Source organism: Sus scrofa, chromosome 1 (genome assembly GCF_000003025.6).
Source record: "Sus scrofa isolate TJ Tabasco breed Duroc chromosome 1, Sscrofa11.1, whole genome shotgun sequence".
NCBI classification, from domain to species: Eukaryota; Metazoa; Chordata; class Mammalia; order Artiodactyla; family Suidae; genus Sus; species Sus scrofa.
The window spans coordinates 116,708,255-116,730,777 of NC_010443.5; the positions used below are offsets into that span (position 1 = coordinate 116,708,255).

Genomic DNA, 22,523 nt, shown 5'->3' on the forward strand with positions numbered 1-22,523 from the left:
AGGTAGAGTATTCTTGGTTTGAAGCTTTTTCCTTTCAGCACTTTATATATATCACACCTCTCTCTCTGGCCTGCAAAACCAAGTAATAGCCTTATAGGAGTTTCTTTGTATGTGACTAATTGTATTTTTCTTGCTGTCTTTAAAACTCTCTCTTTGTCTTTAATTTTTACCATCTTAATTATGACATATCTAAGCATGAATCTCTTTTAGTTTATCTTCTTCATGACTTCCTGTGCTTTGTATCTGGATGTCTCTTTCCTTTTCCAGGTTAGGGAAATTTCCAGCCATTATTTATTCAAATAAGTTTTCTGCCCTTTTGTCTCTCTCTCTTCTGCTTCTGGGAACCACATAATGAGAATGTTATTACACTTGATGTTATCCCAGAGGGTCCCTTCAATTATCTTCTCTTTCTTTAGTTCTTTTTTTTTTTTTTTTTGCTTTATGCTCTTCTGATTAAGTAATTTCCACTATTCTTTTTTCCACATCACTTATGCATTCTTCTGTATTTTCTATATGCTATTGATTCCTTTTAGTGCACTTTTCATCTAAGTTATTGTATTCTTCAGTCCATATTTGTTCTTTCTTATATTTTCTCTATCTTTGCTAAAATCTCACTGTGTTCCTACATTCTTTTCCCGAGTTTAGTGATCGGATTTACAACTATTTCTTTGAACTCTTTATCAAGTAAATACTTACCTCCATTTCATTAGGGTTTCATTTGGTACATATTACTCTCATTTTGTTTGGGTTTCTGTGCTTGTTTATTAAAGGTGTGGCCTTGTGTGTACATTGTGATTACTGGGTGATAATGGCAGGCAGGCAGGGGGTGGAGTGAACATGGGCCTGGGGTGTCATGGGGCATGCCAGAATCGGGAATATTTACAGCATGTCTGGAACTGGAGTAGGTGTGACCTCAGGGATGCTGTCCCAGGTCATACTGGGCTGAACTGGGTCACTTTGATGGAGTGGCTGAAGCTCCAGTGGGTGCATGTCTGTAGCATACTGTTGCCAAGGCAGGCTGGCTAGAGTGCCATGTATTTTCAAACTGCTATCTCTGTTTTGAGACTCAGAGTGAGTGAATTTGTATATGAGCCCCTTAAGCATGGAGTCTCAGTTTCCAGCAGCTCTCCTGCTCTTTGGAACCTAAACTCTGCTTTATTTTTTCAAAGCCAGATGTTGTGGGGGCTCATGTTCATGATGTTGGTCTCTAGGGATGGAGTGCCTAATGTATGGCTCAAAATCCTTGCTCCTTAAGGACAGTCTCTGCATGTTTGATATCCCCTTGTGCTTATGAGTTACTGTGCTGGGTGTGGAGGTTCTGGCTTGATTGACTCTCTACCTCTCCTACCCATCTCAATGTTTTTTTTTTTTTTCCCCTTTGTATCTTTAACTGTAGAACTTTTCATCTAGTCTTTAGGTTGTTCTCAGGAAGAGTTGTTCTATATGTAGTTGTAGTTTTGGGATATCCATGGCAGAAGGTGAGCTCAGGATCTCTCTACCCTGCCATATATATATATATATATATTTTTTTTTTGGTCTTTTTTGCTATTTCTTGGGCCACTCCTGCGGCATATGGAGGTTCCCAGGCTAGGGGTCAAATTGGAGCTGTAGCCACCGGCCTACACCAGAGCCACAGCAACGCGGGATCCGAGCCGGGTCTGCAACCTACACCACAGCTCACGGCAACGTCGGATCGTTAACCCACTGAGCAAGGGCAGGGACCAAACCCGCAACCTCATGGTTCTTAGTCGGATTCGTTAACCACTGTGCCACGACGGGAACTCCTACCCTGCCATATTGATCCCACTTCCCAAGATGTTAAGCAACTTGCCCAAGATCACACAGTAAATAAGTGGTAGAGCAATACTGTATAGGAATGTTTCCATTTTGACTAGTAGTAAAAAATGCAGATCAAGTTCTAATTTACCACTAGTTAGCTATATGACCCTGTACAAATCATTTAAGCTCTGTGGGTCTGTATCTTTATGGGTAAGATGTGAAGTTGGGATACTCAGGGTCCTTTGCATAATATGAATTCATTTAATGTTAAGCATGGTAGAATATGAGTTCCTATCATGGTGCAGCAGAAATGAATCTGACTAGGAACTATGAGGTTGTGGGTTCGATCCCTGGCCTCACTTATTGGGTTAAGGATCTGGCATTGCCATAAGCTGTGGTGTAGTTCACAGACTCAGCTCAGAGCTAGCATTGCTCTGGCTATGGTGTAAAGTAGCAGCTGTAGCTCCAATTTGACCCCTAGCCTGGGAATCTCCATATGCTGCAGGTGTGGGCGTAAAAAGCAAGCCAACAAACAAACAAACAAAACCCACATAGAATATAGCAAACCAAATAAGCAGGGAAGATGCTTGTTTCTCTCCTGAATATAAAGCATATTTTCTCTTCTAGCAGAGTCCAAATGATTTTCCATGTTAAACAGAAAAAGTAGATCTTATCAAGTATTTATAGAAACTGCAGATTGCTCAGAGATGCAATCCAATACCTCATTTGATACCAGTGAAAAGCAAATAATACCTCAAACTTTAACACATACTTAGGCCAATTCAATGAATAAGGAAGTATCTGAAAGTGGCTCAAATTTAAAGGAAGCCGTACATTTCTTGAATGATTTGACTTTGGGGGCCACTTAAGAAAATTAAGTTTTTCTAAAATCGTCATAATTAAGCCTAAGCCATGCATCCTTCTATATGTAAGTTCTTTTAGTCATCAATGGTAGAACATAGGTCTATCTTAAATACAGTATAATAAGGAAGGCATGAAAATGGCTAACTGGAGATTGTTGATACTCTTTTTTGGCAAGGACTCATTACTGTCATGAAGCCCTACATTTTATTTTCCACTGAAAAAGTTTAAGCACCAGAAAATTTGAAAGAAGGTTGTAGTTAGTATTTGTATATTAACACTTACCATATTATCTGTATCGCTTTCTCTATCCCAGTTTTGGTGGAACCATTTAAAAATGATCACAGATATCATAAATTGTTCTTGTAGACATTAGCATGCATCACTTCAAAAGTAAGATCATTCTCTTACACACAAAATAATGTTATCTAAACTAAAAAAAGTCTACAATATTTATATACAGTCCACTTTCTATAACATTCTATTCTATAATATTTTATATCTTGTCCAATATTTAGTATCCAGTTCAATTTCTCTAACCATCCCAAGATTGTCATTTGTATCTTTATTTCTTTTTGACTCAGGATGTAATCAAGATTCACATATTGCATTTGGTTGTTATGGATATTTAGGATATCTTAATGTAGAACATCCCCTACCCTGAGAAAATCAAGTTTTTCTAAAATCTTCATAATTATGCCTAAGCCATGCGTCCTTCTATATGTATGTTCTTTTAGTCATCAATAGTAGAACATAGGTCTATATTAAATACAGTATAATAAGGAAGGCAGGAAATTGGCCAACTGAAGATTGTTGTTATTTTGGTGGCATTGACTTTTTTTTTTTTTTTAAATGCCTTTTAGGATTGTGCCTACGGCATATGGAAGTTCTCAGGCTAGGGGTCAAATTGGAGCTACAACTGCTGGCCTATGCCACAGCCATAGCAACATGGGATCTGAGCCACTACTGTGACCTACATCATAGCTCATGGCAATGCCAGATTCCTGACTCACTGAGTGAGGCCAGGGATCGAACCTGCATTCACATGGATACTAGTTGGATTCATTTCTGCTGCACCACAATGCGAACGCCGGCATTGACTTTTTTTTTTGTTTGGCTTTTTGTCTTTTCAGGGCTGCACCCACAGCATAGGGAGGTTCCCAGGTTAGGGGTCTAATTGAAGCTACAGCTGCCGGCCTATGACAGAGCCACAGCAATGTGGGATCCGAGCCAAGTCTGAGACCTACCCCAGTGCTCAAGGAAATGCTGGATCCTTAACCTACTGGGCAAGGCCAGGGATCGAACCCGCAACCTCATGGTTCCTAGTCGGATTTATTTCTGCTGCACCATGACGGGAACTCCGAGGCATTTTAAAGAGTCCAGGACAGTTGTCATGTAAAATGTCCCAGATTTTGTTTTTTTTCAATTCTTTCTGGTGTTATTGAATTTGTATTGCCATTTCCTATACTGACTGTAAATTGTAAGTCAAGCCTAGCAGCTTGATTACATTCAAGTTAAAATTTTTGGAAAGAATATCTCATATGTATTGTTTAATTTTATTGCAACCATGACAGATTCAAGTTTAGGTTGTCCTACTGTTAGAAACTCAAGGGTGCTATTTGGTTAAGGTAACTACTTAAGTTCTATTATAATGGTATGTATATATTTTAGATTTGCAATTTGTAAGTCATCTGTGGAGAGAGACTTTGTGCCATGGAACATTTCTTCACTCAGTGGTTTTAGTGTCCATTGAGGATCCTTCCCTAAATCAGCTTTTACAGCAGGGGTGGCAATGTGGTAATATTCCAATTTCCGTTATTTCTTTTATTATTTTTTTATTTCATTATTTTTTTTCCCTCTTTTTTATGGCCACACCATGGCATATGGAGGTTCCCAGGTTAGGGGTCTAATCAGAGCTGAAGCATCAGGCCTATGCCAGAGCCACAGCAAGGCCAGATCCGAGTCTCGTCTGTGACCTACACCACAGCTCATGGCAACAATGGATCCTTAACCCACTGTGCGAGGCCAGGGATTGAACCTGAAACCCCATGGTTCCTAGTCAGATTCATTTCTGCTGCACCGAGACGGGAACTCCCATTAGTTCTTTTAAATTTATTATGAAATAAGAACTTACTTTTTGTGTCCCCTTTTTTTTGTACACTTTCTTTAGTTTCATTATGGGCTCACGGATGTTTGTTTATTTAGTGAATTATGTTAATTACAATCATTACTCCTTTTTTTTTTTTTTTTTTTTTTGGTCTTTTTGTTTTTTCTAGGGCTGCGCCTGCAGCATATGGAGGTTCCCAGGCAAGGTGTCCTATCAGAGCTGTAGCCACTGGCCTATGCCAGAGCCACAGCAACATGGGATCCGAGCCGCATCTGCGCCTTACACCATAGCTCACCGCAATGCCAGATCCTTAACCCACTGAGCGTAGCCAGGGATTGAACCTGCAATGTCATGGCTCCTAGTTGGATTCATTAACCACTGAGCCACGACGGGAACTCCAATCATTACCCTTTTTGATGCTCACATTTATTTCAAAGGCCAGTGGAAGCCTTTTCAAGATGGCTCTGGTTTTTTTGACTTGACTCTTAGTCTTTGAGTCCTTCCTTGTTTTTAACAGAGCAAGATGGCCTTGACTCATCTGGTACATTTCCTGCCCAAGATCTAGAATAAACTCATTTTCCCAAAGAATCCAAGCATACATACTAGTGGAGAATTAAAAGCCATGATCTAGGGGCTAGATATCTTCATTCTTACTGTACTATGACTGCTTTTTGGACCCTTTTCTGTAGACAGAGGTAAGAATATATTGTTTATAAGTCATGAGTTCACATAAATGTTTGTGATTTAGATTAATATTACACTGTTTTTCTTAATTCTGTTTCTTTTGTTATCCATGTTTTCTCAAATATATGGAGTGAGGGAAGAAGGACAGGGAAGGGATGAGAGACAATTAAAGGTAAAGTTTCAGGTAGAGTGTCCAGGGGGAAGTTTCAGCCTGATCTTGTGGGGAACTCTGGAAGTTAAGTTAACCTCCAAGGTGCCAGGGTTGCCAGCTTTCACTCCCATTCCCAGGCAAGGGAGCTAGCGTTTTAAACTCTGTGTTTGTCAGTAGTTATTTGAGAGCTGCTCCTGGGGAAAGTAAGTTCCAAGGTACTGCTGTTTTTTCTGCAAGTACAGGTGAAGGTCTGACATTGTCTGTAACAAATTATAACTTTGGTTTTGAAATTTTCCTAACCAACATTTTAGACATACAACCATAAACTACTATAAATGATAGCTCCATAGTTAATGAAACTTTCTAACATTTGTTCAAATGAATAACCAAATAACCACATACATGTATATTTCAGACGATGCTTATCATTATGTGCAATACAAAGTTCTTTTAAATTCCTGCTTTATTTCTACTGCAATGAATCAGAACTCACCATCATTAAGGTCAGGATATTCATAAGGAGTTCTCTCAGAATTTTGTGTGTGGGGGGACTTAGGACAAGTTGGAGGCTTTTGGGAAGTGGATTCGGAAATTTCTATTTTGTTGTCCTGTTCTCATTGCTGATTTCCCTGTAGAAAAGAGCAATAAAGATGATTCACAGCTCTTCTGGATTTCCTTGGAAACAGCCTTTCCATTTCCTTGAGCTGCCATCTCATCAGCAATGGCAGCTTCACCTTGTTCCCAAACAAGATACAAGCAGATCCATCTTCAGTTTGTGAGTTGACTGAATTGCATTGACTTTTCTCATTCTTTACTCCCACCATGTACCATTGCTTTCCAGCATCAAAAATATACAAAACTCCAGGAAAATTTAGCTCTCAAGTTTCTGAATCACAAATGCTTTCATTGCCACAAATTATGTCCTTTGCCCTAATAAAGGATCCCAACCACTTCCTGAAAAAATAAAAATGCATAAAGTATTGAAACAACTCCCCTGCCCCCAAATGACATAATAGGGCTTATCCCTCAGTGAGCATTTTTTTTTTCTTCAAAAAGCCCTCTTGGGAGGCCATATACTTATTCCAAATAATTTAGGAATTCATCCTTCTGATCATCATCTAATATGTTGTAGGCTGGGTTCCCCAGACACAGATGCTTCCAGCAGAGCTTGAGGTGACAGATGTTTTAGAGTTCAGCACCTGTGAAGGAAAGGGGGGAAGGCAGCCTAGGCAGAGGGAGAAATGGAACTGTGATGCAAGACTGACAAAACTTGCCCAATCTAGGGAGGTCAGCTGTAGGACAAATCTTGCTTGTTAGGGTGTTTTTGAGTCAGATCAAAATGGCTGTGTTTTTATACTTTTCTCTGCTCAGTCACTGGAAGCAGGTTATCCTAGGAATTCCATGGTCTTGACAAGGCAGCTCTACACAGCTGAAGCAGGTCCTGCAGGAGCTGACAGCTAGAAGCTGCCCTGACACTCACAATCCCCAAGCTGGGCAGCAGGTTATTCCTTCAGGGTGGACATGGGGTGAGGGCACATATATTCTTTTCTAGCACATAGAACCAATTCCAAGTTTAAAGAAAAACCTAATTGCTTTATGTCTCATGCTCAGCTGTACTGAAAGTTAGGATTGAAAGGTTATGGAGACTTTCTGGTCTAACTTCTCCCCTCTCCCCACCTTTTAGTGATACTTGATACACTCACTGGAAGACTGCACTGACAGAGAGAAAGTGGCATGATATTTTCCTGTATCCCACTTTCTCCACCAAGTTACTACCCCTCCTACTCACCTCTAAGGAATGCAAAAGACTTCATCGCCTCACAGGTTTTTAAAAATCACTTAGATAGGCATAAGAAGTGGTAGGCATTTGAGGGAAGAAAAGAGAAGGAAGGTAAAAATTGGGAGGAAAAGATTCTCTGGGGTTATAACTGTGATTTGTGAGAATTATCCAGAAAAGCCTAGATCATTCCCCAAATGCTGAGTCATTAGAGAACTAAACAGCCCTCATAAAAAGGTCTTTCATCTTTCCTTTTGTTGAAACTCTTGCAAAAATGATGTAGAGCTTTTACTGGGAACCTAAGGGAAAAGATGTCTTAAGGGGCCTCCTTAACTGGTAGCAATGGCCAAATCTGTTCTCTTAGAGTAGCTATGTGATAGTTCTCATAAACTATCATTCATTCATCCATAAAGTCCCTTTGGGTGCCTGTCATGTGCTGGGCCCCATGCTAGGCTCAGGATACAGTGGGAACTGTACTATGACATAAACGTTCTCAGACAAAGTTGGCTGAAGATTTCAGCCAGAGATCCTGGCTGTTTCCCTTTGATTTTGATATCTCTTTCCAGGTTGTGCTACACCTATTCATTTACATGAAGGTGTTCTAAAGCTCAATGTGACAATTTTATCTTTGTTTTAAAACATTTCACTTTTCCTAATCCAAAACATTTTCTTCCATGATCTGAGGGTGCTGAGGACTGACTTTCATTGCTAATTTTCCTCCCTGTCTGCTCCTCTCTCCTTGCTCTGCTGTTTGAGCTGGCCATCAGGATTCTTAGGAGGGACTGTGGTGTGCTGGTTTGGAGAGAGTGAGGGGTGGGAAAAGGAAAGGGAGAATTGCGGGATGTCCTCTGAGGCTCTCACTAGGAAGCTGTTGAACTGATTGAGTCCATTAATAATAATAGCTAATGTTTGTGTAACATCAACCATGTACCAGAGCATGCATTGATTCATTAAATCCTGATAACCCAGTAAGCTAAGTTCTTCCATTATTTTTTAATCCTTATCTTATAAATGAGGTGATAGCATACAGAAGGGTTAAGTGCCTTGTCTTAGGTCACACAAATAATTGTCAGAGTCAGGAATAATTTTTTTTTTTTTCTGGCCATGCCTGCAGCATGTGGAAGTTCCTGGGAAAGGGATCAAACCTGAGCCACAGCAGCGACCCAAGCTGCTGCAGTGACAATACTAGATCCTTAACCTGCTGTGCCACAAAAGAACTCCTGAATTGTAGTTCTTTGCTTCACGCACTAAGCCATGGCACCAAAGTACCCCTTGAAAGTGAGAGTAGCTATTTTCTGAGGTACTTCTAACACAGTGGTTCTCAACTGAGGGCTGTTCTGCCTCTCTGGGGACAATTAGCAACCTCTGTAGCCATTCTTGGTTGACATGACTGGCAGCAGATATTTGAGGCATCAAGTGAGTAGAGACCAGGGGTGCTGCTAAATCTCCTACAGTGCACAAGCCATACCCTTACAACCCAGGACTATCCAGCCCAAAATATCAATAGTACTGAAGTTGAGAAACTTTGTTCTGCCTGGATATATAGTCCCTGTGAAGCCTGAGCAGAAAAAAAGTGTAACTATTATCTCTCTGGCAAGAAACAGTGATGGTTATAAGTGTAATTAGATACATCACTGGTTTTTAGAATTCATCGATGTCACACTGATGGCTTATGTGGAGCCAGTGATTAACTAAACCCCTTGGGGGTACTTCACCCTCTTTAGTTACTTCAAGCCACATGTTCCTACATTTTTCAACTTTTTTTGGAACCAGCATACGGAATCTTAAGTTTAGTCGTTTAAGTTTCACCTTGTTATTCCCTATTTTTCCCAGGGTCCATATTTTTGAACACTGATTTTGTTTTCCAGTATATAGACTAATACAATTAACTTGGTGCCATTGGAAAATATAAAAATTATGATTTCTGAGTCTTTATCCATGCTACCAAAAAACTATTAGAGGGGGCTACTAATCAAGCCCTGGAGCCTGCCACTGTACACTCTCTTTCAGATTTGTTTCCTGAATGCAAATTTTTATAAGAGCTATATCAGTGATATCTGGGAAACTAAAAAATAATTCCTGGACCTCATCTGTGTGGGATAGAAGTTATGAATTATGCATCTTTAAAGTAATTCCTAGGATTGTGATTTTAATCAGCAATCCTATTGCTATATTGGGAACCATTGTTCTAGTTTGGCAATAGTCCATAACTTCAACTAATGTGAATCTCCCTTACTCATTTTATTCATATTTCTCCTGCTTAACTGGATATATATGAAGAGAATGTCAAATGTCTTGTGGGAACCAGGATATATTAGATGTAAATGATTCTGTTTATCTCCAAGTATTGATTGGTTTATTTTTTCCTGAACACATTCCAAAGGGATTTAAGGAAGTTGATCAACTGTGGCCTGTGTAGCAAAGGAAGTGATGTTGATTTGCAATAATATGGCACGTAGCATTGTGTTTTGTGGGCATTAAAAAAAAGTGTTTGGGGAATTCTCTTGTGGTGTAGTGGGTTAAGGATCTTGCATTATCACTGCAGTGGGTTGAGTTGCTGCTGTGGTGTGGGTTTGATCCCTGGCCCAGGAACTTCCACATGCTGCAGGTACGGAAAAAAAAAAGTGAGTGGCCAACAGGCACATGAAAAGATGCTCAACATCACTAATTATTGGAGAAATGCAAATCAAAAGTATGAGGTACCACTTCCCACTGGTCAGAATGGTCATCATTAAGAAGTCAGCAAATAACAAATGCTGGAGAAGGTATAGCAAAAAGGGAACCCTTCTACACTGTTGGTGGGAATGTAAGTTGGTGCAGCCACTATGGAAAACAATATGGAAATTCCTCAAAAAACTAAAAATAGAATTACCTTGTGATCCTTTAATCCCACCTCTAGGCATATATCCAGACAAAACTAATTCAAAAATATCCATGACCACTGATGTTTATAGCACTGTTCACAATAGCCAAGACTTAGAAACAACCTAAATGTCCATCTAAGATGTGGTACATACAGGAGTTTCTGTCGTGGCTCAGTGGTTAACAAATCTGACTAGGAGCCATGAGGTGGCAGGTTTGATCCCTGGCCTTGCTCAGTGGGTTAAGGATCCAGCGTTGCCATTAGCTGTGGTGTAAGTGGCAGACTTGGCTCAGATCCTGCATTGCTGTGGCTCTGGTGTAGGCTGGTGGCTACAGCTCCAATTCGACCCCTTGCCTGGGAACCTCCATATGCCACAGGAGCGGCCCTAGAAAAGGCAAAAAGACAAAAAAAAAAAAAAAAAAAAGGAAAGATGTGGTACATACATACAATGGAATACTACTTAGCCATAAAAAGAGCAAAATAATGCCATTTTCAGCAATATGGATGCAACTAAAGGTTATCATACTAAATGAAGTAAGTCAGAAAGAGTAAGACAAATACCACATGATGTCACTTATATGTGGAATCTAAAGTATGACACAAATGAATTTATCCACAAAACAGAAACAGACTAACAGGCATAGAGAACAGATGCGTGGTTGTCAAGAGGGAAGAGGGTGAAGAAGAGAAGACTTAGGAGTTTGGGGTTAGCAGATGCAAACTATTATATATAGAATGGATAAACAACAAGGTCCTATTATATACAGCACATGATCCTGTGATAAACCATAATGGAAAAGAATGTGGAAAAGACTTATATATACATAACTGAATCACTTTGCTGTACAGGAGAAATTAACACAACATTGTAAATCAACTATACTTCAATAAAATTAAAAAAAGGTTTTGCTAAGTAAATGAATGAACAAATGAACAAATGACTGGTTAGTTCAGGGTATCTAATGCAGTTTTTAATTTCTCTGCGAATATTTGCTGAATGATGACACCAAATTTGCTGGTCCTTAATTTCTGGAAATCAAACCTTGTCTCTATCCACCTTGGAAAGCTGGTACAACATTTCCTCTCTCACCTTCAGGATACTTTTTCATTCTTCATGACTTCTCAAATCATTGATGGTATAAGCACTTTAAATGCCCTGAAGGTAATTCATCTGGATTTGAGTGATTGCATTCATTTAAATTGCTGGGCAGAGCATTACTTCTCTTTAATGTTGGACTTCAGTTCTTCCCACTCAAGTGTTTGTTTTATCCTCTCTGGTCTGGAAATTGTTCTCCCTGGTGAGATGGTTTGCAAAATAAGAATTAAATTGCATGGCTCTCTCTGTTTTGAATCATCTTTCCTAATTAGTGATTCTACTCCATCATCACCTAGTTAGTTTCTCATTAGCAACTAAGGAAAAGAAACTCCAAACAAAATGAAACTCCCCAAACTTTTTTTTTTTTTTTTTTTAAAGCACTGTTCACAAGCATCATTTGATTCTTGGCCAGTTTTGCTGACACTGGTTTTCCAAGTTTGTAGCTCTAACTTATTCCCTAATTAAGTACCTCTTCCTCATTTTATGGATGAGGGTTTCTCCACAGTGACATAACTGACATTTGAACTAACACTTTGTTGTAGTGGCTGTCCTATGCATTACAGGATATTTAGCAGCTTCTATGGCATTTATTCAATAGATGACAGTAGCAATAGCTATTATAACCAAAAATGTCTCCAGAACATTGCCAAAGATTTCCTGGGGGACAAAATTACTCTCTGTTGAAAACTACTGCTATAGATGTTACAAAACAAAAACAGAAAACCCCAAACCTGACCCTAAGTGTAGATGCATTGAATTATTGCTTTTTTTTTTTTTTTTTTGTCTTTTTACCTTTTCTAGGGCAGCTCCTGTGGCATATGGAGGTTCCCAGGTGGGTCGAATCGGAGCTGTAACCACTGGCCTATGCCAGAGCCATAGCAACGAGGGATCTGAGACACGTCTGCAACCCACACCACAGCTCATGGCAACGCTGGATCCTTAACCCACTGAGCAAGGCCAGGGACAGAACCCGCAACCTCATGGTTCCTAGTCAGATTCATTAATCACTGTGCCACAATGGGAACTCCGAATTATTGCTTTCTACTTTACAACCAAATAGGTAGAGTTTTACTTTCTAGAGTATTGCTTCATCTTTAAAAATGGCAGTGCCTATTTTTAGTTTAGGATAGAAGAGTTGGGATATACATTCAACCACTCTTCCTTCTGTGAGTCACTGCAGATATGGGATTTTAAAAAAGTCCCTGAGCTGTATGCTCCCTCTAAGTCCATCTCATAGAGGGCTACAGGCAACCAATAACAATTGATTGGCATTAGAGTATGAAATGGAACCCATTCACCATCCCTTTATTTTAGAGATTGTTCTAAGACATCCATGATTTTTCTTTGAACTCTTTTTAAATTTGTTTCTTCAACTCTGGGGCACATGCTTGATTGTACCTAATACACTATAAATCCCAAGATTAGAGGGTTATTTTCTCACAATATTCCTGTCAATTCAGGTTTTCCCTGTCTATCATGATCAAGTCCAGAGTAACAATTCTCCTATTGCTTCTTCTAATTCATGACAAATGAAGTAGCCAAAAAGTATCAGATGATTTTGCATTTTTCATACTGGCAAAACTGTTGATATAGGGCTGACAAGGATGGAGTGAAATACGTTAGAATAATACAACCCCTTTGAAAGACGAATTGTTAATAGCTATAAAATTTCTAAAATATGCACTCTCTTTGATTCAGCAATTCTCAGATATATATGTGTATATATATATATATTATGCATGCATATAATGTATATATGAACACACTTAAAGACATAAAATTATCTAAAAAACTCTATTAAAAACCCCTCAAAATACCAAAATCAGACTTAGGCAAAGGGGGACTTATTGCAGGAAGAGGAGGAGGCTACTGCAATAATCAGGTATTGTAACTGTAATATCTGCAAGTATCTCAAAGTTAGGCATAAAATTCTTTTTTTTCATTTTAAAAGTTTTATTTATTTAAAAGTTTCTCTTTTTCATTTTAAAAGAAGTATATTTGATTTACAATATTGTGATAAGTTCTCTTATACAACATAGAGATTCAGTTATACATGTACACACATCCATTTTCTTTCAGATTCATTCCCCACATAGATTATCAGAGAATATCGGGTAGAGTTCCCAGTGCTATACAGCAGGTCCCCGCTGGCCAATCATTCCATATACCACAGCGTGCATGTGCCAATCCCAAACCCCCAGTCCGTTCCTCTCCCACCTATTCCCTTTGATAACCATAAATTTTTCAAAATCTGTGAGTCTGTTTCTGTTCTGTACAGAAGTTTATTTGCAACCATTTTTTAGATTCCACATATAAGTGCTATTATATGATGTTTGTCTTTCTCTGTCTAACTTCACTCAGTATGAGAATCTCTAAGACCATCCATGTTGCTGTAAATGGCATTATTTCATTCTTTTTTATGGCTGAGTAATATTCCATTGTGTATATATACCACATCTTTATCCATTCCTAAATGTTGATGGGCATTTAGGTTGCTTCCACGTCTTGGCTATTGTAAATTGTGATGCTATGGACACTGGGGTTCATGTATCTTTTCTAATTATGGTTTTCTCTGGATAGATGCCTAGGAATGTGATTGCTGGATCATATGGTAGTTCTAGTTTTTGTTTTTTGAGGAACCTCCATGCTGTTTTCCACAACGGTTGTACCAATTCACATTTACACCAGCAGTGTAAGAGGGTTTCCCTTTCTCTGCATTCTCTATAGCATAAAATGCTTTTCTCTAAAAGGAAGAGTAAAGAAGGCTAGAAAGAACTGGAGGTTGGGAAGTGGAAGTAAGGGTGAAGCAAGTGAAGCCAGGGTAGTATGATGAGACAGCAGATCAGAGATTGTATCACCCTGAGGTCAGCTTGTTATTGGGAGGGGCAGTTAAGGGGTTTTATGTTGGCTCAGGCTAAGGGTGGGCCTAGGAGGATGAGAGAAACTTGACTAAGGTTAGTTAACAAGCATCTCAGTTCTGACTGATCACTGGGGACAAAACAGTTCAGCTAATCATTTGTGAGGCCAAGGATGGAAATTTAAAGGGTCTGTATCTGACCTTGTCATAAATAAACCAGGGAGCATCCTTGAATCTTACTTAAGGCATTTGGTGAAGGGTGTTTCTTTGCAGTAAACTGTTTTCCAGAACACAAGAGAGTGGGGGAGATTTCTTTAATCTCCCTGTTCTCCAGGAACACAGTGCTCAGGTAAAATTCAACATTGTAATTTGCTATAGAAGTGGGAGCCACCTTATACAGAAAAAGTAACATCATTTACTATAATTAGCAAATTCCCCAATAGTCCAAACACATTTGAAGTTTTTTTTTTTCTCACTTATGTGAAGTCCAACACGAATGCCCTTGGTTCATTGATGGTTCTCCTTCAAATGCGGATTTAGAAACTCAGGATCCTTATAACCTATGGTTCCACCATCCTCAGCATGAGCCTCCTAAGGTCATCTTGCTCCCCTAAAACAATTATCTGAAGGGGCAAGAGTGTGGAGGATCAAATGTTCAAGGGTAAGGCCTGGAAGTGGGTCCTATCATTGCTCTTCACGTTATATTAGTTAGAACACAATTATATGGCCACACCTAAGTGTGAGGGAAACTGGAAAATGGGAGTAGCTATATGCACAGGAAAAAAAATTGAGTTTGGTGAACAGGTAGCCAATTCCTCATACAGTATCAGTGTTCACCATTTATGGTATATAATTGCTGGTTAAATAAACAATGGAGCAACATGTAGCTTTTCAAAAAAATATGTATTGATATAATCTCTAAAATATTTTTAAGTATAAAAAATTTTAGCATAGAGTTTTTTTTTTAACATATTTTTATTTATTTATTTATTTATTTATTTAAATTTTCCCACTGTACAGCAAGGGGGTCAGGTTATCCTTATAGAGTAGAGTTTGTATATTGAGTTAGGGTCTCTCCCCCCATCCCCATCCCCCCTTCTGCTCCCACTGAGCAAAAAGCATTCATAAGCATCCTGGTACGTGCATAGGATTCCTTTTGAAGCATTCTCAGGAAACGTGCACCCATGATTGCCTTTTGACTTGCTGAGAAATGTGTTTATTCTTCCAAAGCTTTTCCATGCTTACTCCTGAGATTTACTAAGCACGTTTTTCATTACGGCTTTTCTGTCATTTTTATCCCTTTGAATCAGCTCTTGCCTTCATGTGATTTTGCACCAGTATCTGGATATTTTTTCCGGCTCCCTCTTGATTTTCAGCAACAAAAGTTTTTAAACAGGTTGTCAAGTCTTTTGCCAATTTTTTTTCAATCTTTGTGAGATTCCCTCTAGGAAACAGTGTCAAAATGATGGACTTGCTAAAGGACCAGATCTTGGTACTCAAATCCCATTGAAATCCTATTCTTTGGCAGGATCACCCCACCTAAAATCGCCACCAGTTCATTCCTTGCCAGATTACCTTGTTTTATTTCCATTAGAGAAGTTATTACTGTTTGATATTTTTAAATTAGTAGTTGGTAACTATCTGTCTTCCCAGTAGAGCACAAGATACAGGTAAATGGACTTTCTCTATCTATGTGCCTGGGATAAGGTCTTGTGGTCGGTGAGAGCTCAATAGAAGTTTTCTGTATGGGTGTAGCAATCTCTAGAGCTTGTTGTTTACTTTATATGTACCTTCTTTCTTTTCAAAATTCACTTCCTTATCAAGTTCCAAATTATTTACTTTCCTTCTCAGAATTTTGAGGTATTTTGCTCACAGCTTTTATGGCAATGGACACACTGCACTGCAGTTACTAATTTGTATATTTATCCTCAAATATGGGCTTCTCAAGGACAGAGATCTCATATGATTTATCACTGTATTCCTAGTTCTTTGAACCCAATAAATGAATGAAGTTACTGAAGTTAAAAAACTTTCTCCAGCATTTCTTTGGAGAAATAAACTGTTTCTTTATTTTTATTTTCAGTTTAATTTTTTGGTGGGACACATGTCTGGGGTTCAGATTTTTTTAAAACTGAAGTATAGTTTATTTACAATGTTTCAGGTATACAACAAAGTGATTAGTTATACATATGTGTACATCTTATTTTTTTCATATTATTTTCCTTTATACATTATTACAAAATATTGAGTATAGTTCCTTGTGCTATGCAGTAGGTACTTGTTAGATATCCATTTTATATATAACAGTTTGTATATGTTAATCCCAAACTCCTAATTTATACCTCCCTTGCTTCTTTCCCTTTTGGTAACTGTAAGTTTGTTTTCTATGTCCGTGGGTCTATTTCTGTTTGTGTATATGTTTATTTGTGTTGTTTTTTCCTTGATTCCATGTATAAGAAATATCATGTAATATTTGTCTTTGTCTGACTTACTTTGCTTAGTATGATAATCTCTAGGTCCATTCATGTTGCTGCAAATGGCATTACTTCATTTTTTTATGGCTGAGTAATATTCCGTTGCATATATATACCACATCTTCTTTATCCATTCCTTTGTCAATGGACATTTAGGTTGTTTCCATGTCTCGGCTATTTTTTTCAAAGTGAAACCAAACAGTTTATTTGAACTGAATGAATGGAAATAACAGAGTCGAGACATACTTCTTTATAACTGCACTTGCTTTTATGGGCAAAATAAGCACTCTTCAAAGTTAATGTGCTATTTTCTTCTACACCTCTTTTCTGCCAATCAATGAAGTATTTTGTGGCCATTATCTCAAGATATTCCTATAATGTTCATTTCAAATAGTATTTTCTAGTAGTATTTTGTACCTTTAAAATATTTGTTCAGGGAGTTTCCGTTGTGGCACAGCAGAAACAAATCTGACTAGTATCCATGTGGATGCAGGTTTGATCCCTGGCCTTGCTCAGTGGGTCAGCGATCTGGTATGAGCTGTGGTGTAGGTCACTGATGCGATCTGGCATTGCTGTGTCTGTGGTGTAGGCCACCAGCTGTAGCTCTGATTCCACCCCTAGCCTGGGAACTTTCATATGCTGCGGGTGTGGCCCTAAAAAGCAAAAAAAAAAAAAAAAAAAAAAAAAAATTTTTTTTTCCAAACTCTATTTTAGGGTAACATAGGTAAAGACTGGAAAGGGAAAATACCTGTTTTTGTTATAATCACATTCCCCTCTGCAGCAGAAATCAAATAGCATGTTCTAACCAGAACAATGCAGTGAACATTGCAATGAACATTGGGGTGGCATGTATCTTTTTGAATTACAGTTTTCTCTGGATATATATCCAGGACTATGATTGCAAGATCATATGGTAGTTCTATATTTAGTTTTCTGAGGAACCTCCATACTGTTTTCCATAGTGGCTCTACCAGTTTATGTTCCCACCAGTAGTGTAGGAGGGTTCCTTTTTCTCCACACCCTCTCCAGTATTTATTATTTGTAGACTTTTTGATGATGGCCATTCTGACCACTATGAGGTGGTACCTCATTGCAGTTTAAAAATTTTTTGGGAGTTCCCGTCGTGGCACAGTGGTTAACGAATCCAACTAGGAACCATGAGTTTGCGGGTTCGGTCCCTGCCCTTGCAGGGTTAACGATCCGGCGTTGCCGTGAGCTGTGGTGTAGGCTGCAGATGCGGCTCGGATCCCGCGTTGCTGTGGCTCTGGCGTAGGCCAGTGGCTACAGCTCCGATTAGACCCCTAGCCTGGGAACCTCCATATGCCGCAGGAGCGACCCAAGAAATGGCAAAAAAGACAAAAAAAAATTTTTTTTTTATTAAAGTATAGTTGATTTACAGTGTTCCTACAATCTGCTGTAAACAAAGTACATATGTATGCATTTTTTCTCATATCATCTTCTGTCATATTCTCACACAAGAGATTGGACATAGTTCCCTGTGCTGTACAGTAGGACCCCATTGCTTATCCATTTTAAATGTTATAGTTTCTCTTATAGTTAGTGATGTTGAGCTTCTTTTCATGTGTTTTTTTTTAGTCATCTGTATGTCTTCTTTGGAGAAGTGTCTATTTAGATCTTCTGACCATTTTTTGATTGGGTTGTTTGTTTATTTGATGTCGAGCTGTATGAGCTTAAACTGTTTCTTTAAGCACTGATCAGCTACCTTTAATGGAGAGGGCTTTGAAGTTGTTTCCAAAGCATTCCATAGATTTAGCAGTATACATATAGATTTGACACATTCTGGACCTGCAGCATTTCTGAGAATCACAGAGTATCAATTAATTTGATTTCATGGCAATTACATTTTAATTTTACTCAGATAAGTCAGGGGAGGGTGAAGTTGATGTTGAAACCCTTTGTAAACTAAAAAACTATGCTAATGCTGGTAGTTAGTATTGTAATTATGGTTACTTTTCTGAAGGTGAATTTGGTGAAGGGAGTTGGGAATTGGGAGAAATAAGCCTTCTTTTTAAATGAAGTTGAGTGGCTTATCTCAGCCTCATGCCTGACTGAAAACATGGTGGATTCCAGAATCATTGGAGACTGACCCTTGGGTTAACAGTGAAACAATTCCTGCAGAGCTTTGGGGCTGAAAGCTGTCACACGATGGATGACAGCCCAGGCTGCTGGATCCATTTCAAAGTGACTCAGTTGGGTAGAAAATTATTAATATGTTTATCACCACAGGTATAGTTATATGTCACCATTGAGAAACTACTGTAGAATATTATTTCACTTTTTTGTTTAACCACATATTGTCTATTTAAAAAGTTATTTGTGCTTATGTTTTTTTTTCCATAGGAAGATACTTTTGCTTCTGAGATTCCTCCAAATTTTACACAGTTTGTAAAGTAGTTAGTACAAAATACAGTTAGAAAATGGGTGAAAAACATGAAGAAACATTTCATCAAAGAGGACAGACAGATGGTAAATAAGCAAGCGAGAAGACATTTAACATCATTAGCCATTAGGGGAATGCAAATTAAAACTATAATGAGAGATCACAGCATACCTATCAAGTGGCTAAAATAGGAAAGAGTGATAATGCCAAAAATGCTGGAGAAGATGTAGAGAAACTGTATCATTCATTGCTGTGGGGATGTTAAGTGGTCCAATTACTCTGGAAAACAATTTGGTACTTTATATACTAAACATAAAACTACCATATGACCCAGTATTTGCACTCTTAGACATTTAATTCCAAAGAAATTCAATTTATGTCCACAAAAAACATATATGAATGTTTATAGAACCAATTGATTAAAACAATAAAAATTTTTAGTGTGATAAAATACACAAAATATAAAATTTACCACCTTGACCATTTGTGCATTCAGTAGTGATAAGTACATTTACATTGTGGGACAACCAACCTTCAGCCTTTTCAGCCTGCAAAACATAAAATCCATGCCCATTAAATAATAACGCTCATCTTCCCCTTTCCTTCCAACCCTTGGAAACCACCATTCCGCTTTCTGTTCGAATGAATTCGATTACTAAAAATACCCCATCTAACATCACACAGTATTTTCTTTCTTGTGACTGGCTTATTTCTCTTAGTACAATGTCCTCAAGGTTCATCCATATTGTAGCATTTGTCAGAATTTTTTTTCTTTTTAAGACTGAATAATAGTCTGTTGTTTATCCCTTCATCTGTTGATGCACATGGTTGTTTCTACCTTTCGGGTTTGTGAATAATGCTGCTTTGAACATGGGTGTACAAATACCTCTTTAAGACCCAGAGGTGGAATGGATAGATCATACAGTAATTTTAATTGTAATTTTTTAAGGATCTGCCATACTATTTTCCATAGAAGCTTAACCTTTTTACATTCTCACCAACAGTGTATAGGGTTCCAATTTGTCCACATCCTCACCAACATTTGTTACTTTCTTTTTTTCATAGTATCTATTCTTGTAGTTTTGATTTTCATTTCCCTCATGATTACTTATATTGAACATCTTTTCATGTGCTTGTTGGCCATCTATATTGATCTTTGGAGAAATGTCTATGCAATTATTTTTTATTGAGTTATAGGAGTTCTTTCTATATTCTAAATATTAACCCCCTATTAGATACATGATTTGCCAATATTTTCTATAATTTTGTAGGTTGCCTTTTTATTCTTTCTTGTATCCATTAATGCATAGAAGTTTTAAATTTTACTGTAGTACAATTGGTCAATTTTTACATTTGTTGCCTGCATTTTTTTAGTCTCATATCCAAGAAATCATTGCTAAAGCCAACACTGAGAAGCTTTCATCTAAGTGTTTTATAGTTTTAGTGCTTATGTTCTCAGGTCTTTGACTTGTTTTGAGTTAATTTTTGTATATGGTATAAAGGAAGAGTCCAACATCATTCTTTTGTCTGTGGATATGTTGCAGGAGAGGAAAATGTCACATCCTGGGACCTGCAGTATCCTTGGGGCAGATCACCAAGTGAGCTTTTTTGGCTTTGTGCAGGAAAGAATTCAAAAGTGAGACAAAGAAAAATGAAAGCGAGTTTAGTTGAGGGATATATACTCCATAAGCAGAATGCAGACCACCTCAGAGATGGAGAGTGGCCCTAGGGCATAAAAACTCCAATAGGATTTTATGGTTTAGATAATTTCATACTCTAGGGGAAGGAGTGTTCTTGCTATTTCAGGGAAAGGTGGGGATTTCCCATGAATTGGGCCACTGCCCATTTTTTGGCCTTTTAATGGTCCACCTTGGAACTGTCATAGCATAAGGGGGGAAGTGATTTTTAGTATTACAATGAAGGTATAACAAGCTAAAGGTCAGTGACTGGACTATTTCCCAAACCACCATGGTTTCAGCTGGTTCAAGCCAGTCTTTATCCTATTCAACCACTGCAACCTTTCTGCATTTATCTAGCATTTGTGTCCTGCCTCTTTTCCTCCTGTCTCAGGTATGTAGTTTTGTCAGTACCATTTGTTAAACTTTCTATTATTTCTTAACTGGCATCATTTGCCTATGTAAACTATATGACATTAAAATATAATAACATCCTCTCTGCTTTAAAATCCACAGACTGTTAAGAATCCTGGTGATGCAGCTGTATGACAAGTCATTTGCTTCTGAGAAGAAAAGGCTGTGGCCAGCCTGTGAGGCAACAGCACTAAAAAGGAAATGAAATCGCAAAATAAAAGATCAGTCTTTATATAAAAGCAATTTAGAAACTATTGCTAGTGACACAAATAGACCATATATCATCTCTATACATTAAAGGTACTGTATATTTAATCCAAGAAAGATAAACCTAACAGGCAAAGATGCATCTTGGGAGTTCCTGTTGTGGCTCAGTGGTAATGAACCAACTAATATCCATGAGGATATGGGTTTGATCCCTGGCCTTGCTCAGGTGGTTACGGATCTGGTGTTGCCGTGAGCTATGGTATAAGCAGGCAGCTACAGCTCTGCTTCAACCCTTAGCCTGGGAACTTCCATATGCTGCTGGTGGGGCCCTAAAAAGACAAGAAGATAAATAAATTAAAAAATAATAAAAAAGAAAAAAAAAAAGAAAAGATGTGTCTTAATATCTAATTAACATTCGGGACCCTAATAATTTTGGAATCCACTGAAACATGTCGAATTGATGTTATTATTTAGTTTTGGTTAAAGTACTAGATTCTTCATTCCTGTCAAATCATTATAATCTCTTAATTAAAAGTCTATTTTAGCTTCTTTTTAAAATTGTCATGAACTTTTATTGTAGGATTGTCTCTAGGATTAAGAGTCATTCTGCTTTTAGTCTTACTTTGCTTTTATAACATCAATTGTACCTATACCATAACTGATGTCTCTAACAGAAAAATTAACTTAGCATACCATTCCATAAAATCAATATATATTTATATAGATATAAAGCTTTTAGAAACATCTATTTGGAAATTTTATGATAGAAATTCTGCTACTCAAAAGATTAAACTTCAGTTCTCTAGACATTTTATCATTCCTGAAAACATCTGGGCAAAGCTTTTAGAATGGATCACAGCATGGCACAAACAGATACCATTACTCAGAATGCAAGTGAACAGAAATCTGTGAGCTGCTTTGCAGACTAGCATGTTATTAGCTAGTTTAATATGCTAAAACTTCATGAAATTAAAATAAATGCTCTCTGCAGCCACAGTAAAGTTCTGGTCACATTCTTTAATTTCTAACATAGACCTGTGACTAATAGCATGAACAAATTTCAGTTAAGTAAGAAGAGCTTAAGTGTAAAAAATACACAATCAACCCAGTTTCCTCCTTCCTGTACCATAAGGCACAGCTACATGCCATCTGGTGATTATTAGGGGAGAAAGCTGC

At 38.0% G+C, this 22,523-nt stretch overlaps 1 long non-coding RNA gene across 1 annotated transcript in view; it reads left to right on the forward strand.

Moving 5' to 3' along the window:
* LOC110256987 overlaps positions 1-21,545 on the forward strand; it is a 42,744-nt gene extending 21,199 nt beyond the window's left edge. Inside the window, exon 3 of the long non-coding RNA XR_002339090.1 lies at positions 21,243-21,545. This is a non-coding gene — a long non-coding RNA (uncharacterized LOC110256987). The remainder of the gene's footprint in view (positions 1-21,242) is intronic.